The sequence below is a fragment of the Pelophylax lessonae genome, assembly GCF_965119305.1.
Source record: "Pelophylax lessonae genome assembly, chromosome: 6".
In the NCBI taxonomy this organism is placed as follows: domain Eukaryota; kingdom Metazoa; phylum Chordata; class Amphibia; order Anura; family Ranidae; genus Pelophylax; species Pelophylax lessonae.
The window spans coordinates 331,650,903-331,656,826 of record NC_138773.1 but is presented as its reverse complement, the minus strand read 5'-3'; positions in this window follow the sequence as shown (position 1 = coordinate 331,656,826).

Below are 5,924 nucleotides of genomic sequence, written 5' to 3'. Positions count from 1 at the left end.
AGTGCTCGGAGTTGTATAACTAATGAATAGAAACGGTGTTCTGTCAGATCTCCCTACACTGATGTCCCCAGACTAAGGCGCCGCCATGTTTGCTATGACATTCGCCTGTTGTCTGTTCCGAATGTCTCTGGGGAATGTAGAGGAGGAGTCCACGATGTCTCCACACACAGAGGCGGCCATTGTAAGGCCAGCTAGAAAGAAAGCCTTATGATAGGAGAGAGGGGGGGGGGTCTGAGCTCCGCCCACATTTGTTTTTTTATACTTTATTATTTTGTGGGTTTGTTTTGTTATTTCTCTGTAATTTATGTTTATTCCCATCCTGTCATTGGTCGGTGTGTACCCCAATCCCTGCGCCAATTTCTATAAATGTCGCTTTGCGCTTCTTCAGACAAATCTGTGAGATTCTCAGCTGGTGGTGAAGCGTCAGATCTGTGCGAGCGCCAAACTTCATTCCCTCCCGGGATTTTATTTCTATTTTATTTGTTTAATGTTTTATGACATTCCAAAAAAACCGCCACATCGGTTGCTCACCCCTCGCCCCTCGTCCCTCGTCCCTCACCCCTCGCCCCTCGTCCCTCGTCCCTCACCCCTCGCCCCTCGTCCCTCGTCCCTCGCCCCTCGCCCCTCGCCCCTCGTCCCTCGCCCCTCGCCCCTCGTCCCTCGCCCCACGTCCCTCGCCCCTCGCCCCTCGCCCCTCGTCCCTCGCCCCTCGTCCCTCGCCCCTCGTCCCTCGTCCCTCGTCCCTCGTCCCTCGCCCCTCATCCCTCGCCCCACGTCCCTCGCCCCACGTCCCTCGCCCCTCGCCCCTCGCCCCTCGCCCCTCGCCCCTCGTCCCTCGCCCCTCGCCCCTCATCCCTCGCCCCTCGCCCCTCGTCCCTCGCCCCACGTCCCTCGCCCCACGTCCCTCGCCCCTCGCCCCTCATCCCTCGCCCCTCGCCCCTCGTCCCTCGCCCCTCGCCCCTCATCCCTCGCCCCTCGCCCCTCGTCCCTCGTCCCTCGCCCCTCGTCCCTCGCCCCTCGTCCCTCGCCCCTCATCCCTCGCCCCTCGTCCCTCGCCCCTCGCCCCTCATCCCTCGCCCCTCGCCCCTCGTCCCTCGCCCCTCATCCCTCGCCCCTCGCCCCTCGTCCCTCGTCCCTCGCCCCTCGTCCCTCGCCCCTCGCCCCTCATCCCTCGCCCCTCGCCCCTCATCCCTCGTCCCTCGCCCCTCGTCCCTCGTCCCTCGCCCCTCATCCCTCGCCCCTCGCCCCTCGTCCCTCGCCCCTCGTCCCTCGCCCCTCGCCCCTCGCCCCTCGCCCCTCATCCCTCGCCCCTCGTCCCTCGCCCCTCGCCCCTCGTCCCTCGTCCCTCGTCCCTCGCCCCTCGCCCCTCGTCCCTCGCCCCTCGCCCCTCGCCCCTCGTCCCTCGCCCCTCGTCCCTCGCCCCTCGTCCCTCGCCCCTCGCCCCTCGCCCCTCGCCCCTCGTCCCTCGCCCCTCGCCCCTCATCCCTCGCCCCTCGTCCCTCGCCCCTCATCCCTCGCCCCTCGTCCCTCGTCCCTCGCCCCTCGTCCCTCGCCCCTCGCCCCTCATCCCTCGCCCCTCGCCCCTCGTCCCTCGTCCCTCGTCCCTCGCCCCTCGCCCCTCGTCCCTCGTCCCTCGTCCCTCGCCCCTCGCCCCTCGTCCCTCGTCCCTCGCCCCTCGTCCCTCGTCCCTCGCCCCTCATCCCTCGCCCCTCGCCCCTCATCCCTCGTCCCTCGCCCCTCGTCCCTCGTCCCTCGCCCCTCATCCCTCGCCCCTCGCCCCTCGTCCCTCGCCCCTCGTCCCTCGCCCCTCGCCCCTCGCCCCTCGCCCCTCATCCCTCGCCCCTCGTCCCTCGCCCCTCGCCCCTCGTCCCTCGTCCCTCGTCCCTCGCCCCTCGCCCCTCGTCCCTCGCCCCTCGCCCCTCGTCCCTCGTCCCTCGTCCCTCGCCCCTCGCCCCTCGTCCCTCGCCCCTCGCCCCTCGCCCCTCGTCCCTCGCCCCTCGTCCCTCGCCCCTCATCCCTCGCCCCTCGTCCCTCGCCCCTCGCCCCTCATCCCTCGCCCCTCGCCCCTCGTCCCTCGCCCCTCATCCCTCGCCCCTCGCCCCTCGTCCCTCGTCCCTCGCCCCTCGTCCCTCGCCCCTCATCCCTCGCCCCTCGCCCCTCATCCCTCGTCCCTCGCCCCTCGTCCCTCGTCCCTCGCCCCTCATCCCTCGCCCCTCGCCCCTCGTCCCTCGCCCCTCGTCCCTCGCCCCTCGCCCCTCGCCCCTCGCCCCTCATCCCTCGCCCCTCGTCCCTCGCCCCTCGCCCCTCGTCCCTCGTCCCTCGTCCCTCGCCCCTCGCCCCTCGTCCCTCGCCCCTCGCCCCTCGCCCCTCGTCCCTCGCCCCTCGTCCCTCGCCCCTCGTCCCTCGCCCCTCGCCCCTCGCACCTCGCCCCTCGTCCCTCGCCCCTCGCCCCTCATCCCTCGCCCCTCGTCCCTCGCCCCTCATCCCTCGCCCCTCGTCCCTCGTCCCTCGCCCCTCGTCCCTCGCCCCTCGCCCCTCATCCCTCGCCCCTCATCCCTCGCCCCTCGTCCCTCGCCCCTCGCCCCTCGTCCCTTGTCCCTCGTCCCTCGCCCCTCGCCCCTCGTCCCTCGCCCCTCGCCCCTCGCCCCTCGTCCCTCGCCCCTCGTCCCTCGCCCCTCGTCCCTCGCCCCTCGCCCCTCGCCCCTCGCCCCTCGTCCCTCGCCCCTCGCCCCTCATCCCTCGCCCCTCGTCCCTCGCCCCTCATCCCTCGCCCCTCGTCCCTCGTCCCTCGCCCCTCGTCCCTCGCCCCTCGCCCCTCATCCCTCGCCCCTCGCCCCTCGTCCCTCGTCCCTCGTCCCTCGCCCCTCGTCCCTCGCACCTCGCCCCTCGTCCCTCGCCCCTCGCCCCTCGTCCCTCGCCCCTCGTCCCTCGTCCCTCGCCCCTCGTCCCTCGCACCTCGCCCCTCATCCCTCGCCCCTCGCCCCTCATCCCTCATCCCTCGCCCCTCGCCCCTCATCCCTCGCCCCTCGTCCCTCGTCCCTCATCCCTCGCCCCTCGTCCCTCGCCCCTCGTCCCTCGCCCCTCGCCCCTCGCCCCTCGCCCCTCGTCCCTCGCCCCTCGTCCCTCGCCCCTCGCCCCTCATCCCTCGCCCCTCGCCCCTCGTCCCTCGTCCCTCGCCCCTCGTCCCTCGCCCCTCGTCCCTCGCCCCTCGCCCCTCATCCCTCGCCCCTCGCCCCTCGCCCCTCGTCCCTCGTCCCTCGCCCCTCGTCCCTCGCCCCTCGTCCCTCGCCCCTCGTCCCTCGTCCCTCGCCCCTCGCCCCTCGTCCCTCGCCCCTCGTCCCTCGCCCCTCGTCCCTCGCCCCTCGCCCCTCATCCCTCGCCCCTCGCCCCTCGCCCCTCGTCCCTCGTCCCTCGCCCCTCGTCCCTCGTCCCTCGCCCCTCGCCCCTCGCCCCTCGTCCCTCGTCCCTCGCCCCTCGTCCCTCGTCCCTCGCCCCTCATCCCTCGCCCCTCGCCCCTCGCCCCTCGTCCCTCGTCCCTCGCCCCTCGTCCCTCGTCCCTCGTCCCTCGCCCCTCATCCCTCGCCCCTCGCCCCTCGTCCCTCGCCCCTCGTCCCTCGCCCCTCGTCCCTCGCCCCTCGCCCCTCGTCCCTCGCCCCTCGTCCCTCGTCCCTCGCCCCTCGTCCCTCGCCCCTCGTCCCTCGCCCCTCGCCCCTCGTCCCTCGCCCCTCGCCCCTCGCCCCTCGTCCCTCGTCCCTCGCCCCTCGTCCCTCGCCCCTCGTCCCTCGCCCCTCGTCCCTCGTCCCTCGCCCCTCGCCCCTCGTCCCTCGCCCCTCGTCCCTCGCCCCTCGTCCCTCGTCCCTCGCCCCTCGCCCCTCGTCCCTCGTCCCTCGCCCCTCGTCCCTCGCCCCTCGTCCCTCGCCCCTCGCCCCTCATCCCTCGCCCCTCGCCCCTCGTCCCTCGTCCCTCGCCCCTCGTCCCTCGCCCCTCGTCCCTCGCCCCTCGCCCCTCGCCCCTCGTCCCTCGTCCCTCGCCCCTCGTCCCTCGTCCCTCGCCCCTCGTCCCTCGTCCCTCGCCCCTCATCCCTCGCCCCTCGCCCCTCGCCCCTCGTCCCTCGTCCCTCGCCCCTCGTCCCTCGTCCCTCGTCCCTCGCCCCTCATCCCTCGCCCCTCGCCCCTCGCCCCTCGTCCCTCGCCCCTCGTCCCTCGCCCCTCGTCCCTCGCCCCTCGCCCCTCGTCCCTCGCCCCTCGTCCCTCGTCCCTCGCCCCTCGTCCCTCGTCCCTCGTCCCTCGCCCCTCGTCCCTCGCCCCTCGCCCCTCGTCCCTCGCCCCTCGTCCCTCGTCCCTCGCCCCTCGTCCCTCGTCCCTCGTCCCTCGCCCCTCATCCCTCGCCCCTCGTCCCTCGCCCCTCGTCCCTCGTCCCTCGTCCCTCGCCCCTCGTCCCTCGCCCCTCGCCCCTCATCCCTCGCCCCTCGCCCCTCGCCCCTCGTCCCTCGTCCCTCGCCCCTCGTCCCTCGCCCCTCGTCCCTCGCCCCTCGTCCCTCGTCCCTCGCCCCTCGCCCCTCGTCCCTCGTCCCTCGCCCCTCGTCCCTCGCCCCTCGTCCCTCGCCCCTCGCCCCTCATCCCTCGCCCCTCGCCCCTCGTCCCTCGTCCCTCGCCCCTCGCCCCTCGCCCCTCGTCCCTCGCCCCTCGCCCCTCATCCCTCGCCCCTCGCCCCTCGCCCCTCGTCCCTCGTCCCTCGCCCCTCGTCCCTCGCCCCTCGTCCCTCGCCCCTCGTCCCTCGCCCCTCGCCCCTCGCCCCTCGCCCCTCATCCCTCGCCCCTCGTCCCTCGCCCCTCGCCCCTCGTCCCTCGTCCCTCGTCCCTCGCCCCTCGCCCCTCGTCCCTCGCCCCTCGCCCCTCGCCCCTCGTCCCTCGCCCCTCGTCCCTCGCCCCTCGTCCCTCGCCCCTCGCCCCTCGCCCCTCGCCCCTCGTCCCTCGCCCCTCGCCCCTCATCCCTCGCCCCTCGTCCCTCGCCCCTCATCCCTCGCCCCTCGTCCCTCGTCCCTCGCCCCTCGTCCCTCGCCCCTCGCCCCTCGCCCCTCGTCCCTCGCCCCTCGCCCCTCGCCCCTCGCCCCTCGCCCCTCGTCCCTCGCCCCTCGTCCCTCGCCCCTCGCCCCTCGCCCCTCGCCCCTCGTCCCTCGCCCCTCGCCCCTCATCCCTCGCCCCTCGTCCCTCGCCCCTCATCCCTCGCCCCTCGTCCCTCGTCCCTCGCCCCTCGTCCCTCGCCCCTCGCCCCTCATCCCTCGCCCCTCGCCCCTCGTCCCTCGTCCCTCGTCCCTCGCCCCTCGTCCCTCGCACCTCGCCCCTCGTCCCTCGCCCCTCGCCCCTCGTCCCTCGCCCCTCGTCCCTCGTCCCTCGCCCCTCGTCCCTCGCCCCTCGCCCCTCATCCCTCGCCCCTCGCCCCTCATCCCTCATCCCTCGCCCCTCGCCCCTCGTCCCTCGTCCCTCGCCCCTCATCCCTCGCCCCTCGCCCCTCGTCCCTCGCCCCTCGCCCCTCGTCCCTCGTCCCTCGCCCCTCATCCCTCGCCCCTCGTCCCTCGCCCCTCGTCCCTCGTCCCTCGTCCCTCGTCCCTCGCCCCTCGCCCCTCGTCCCTCGCCCCTCGCCCCTCGCCCCTCGTCCCTCGCCCCTCGTCCCTCGCCCCTCGTCCCTCGCCCCTCGTCCCTCGCCCCTCGCCCCTCGCCCCTCGCCCCTCGTCCCTCGCCCCTCGCCCCTCATCCCTCGCCCCTCGCCCCTCGTCCCTCGCCCCTCGTCCCTCGTCCCTCGTCCCTCGTCCCTCGTCCCTCGCCCCTCGTCCCTCGCCCCTCGTCCCTCGCCCCTCGCCCCTCGCCCCTCGCCCCTCGTCCCTCGCACCTCGCCCCTCGTCCCTCGCCCCTCGCCCCTCGCCCC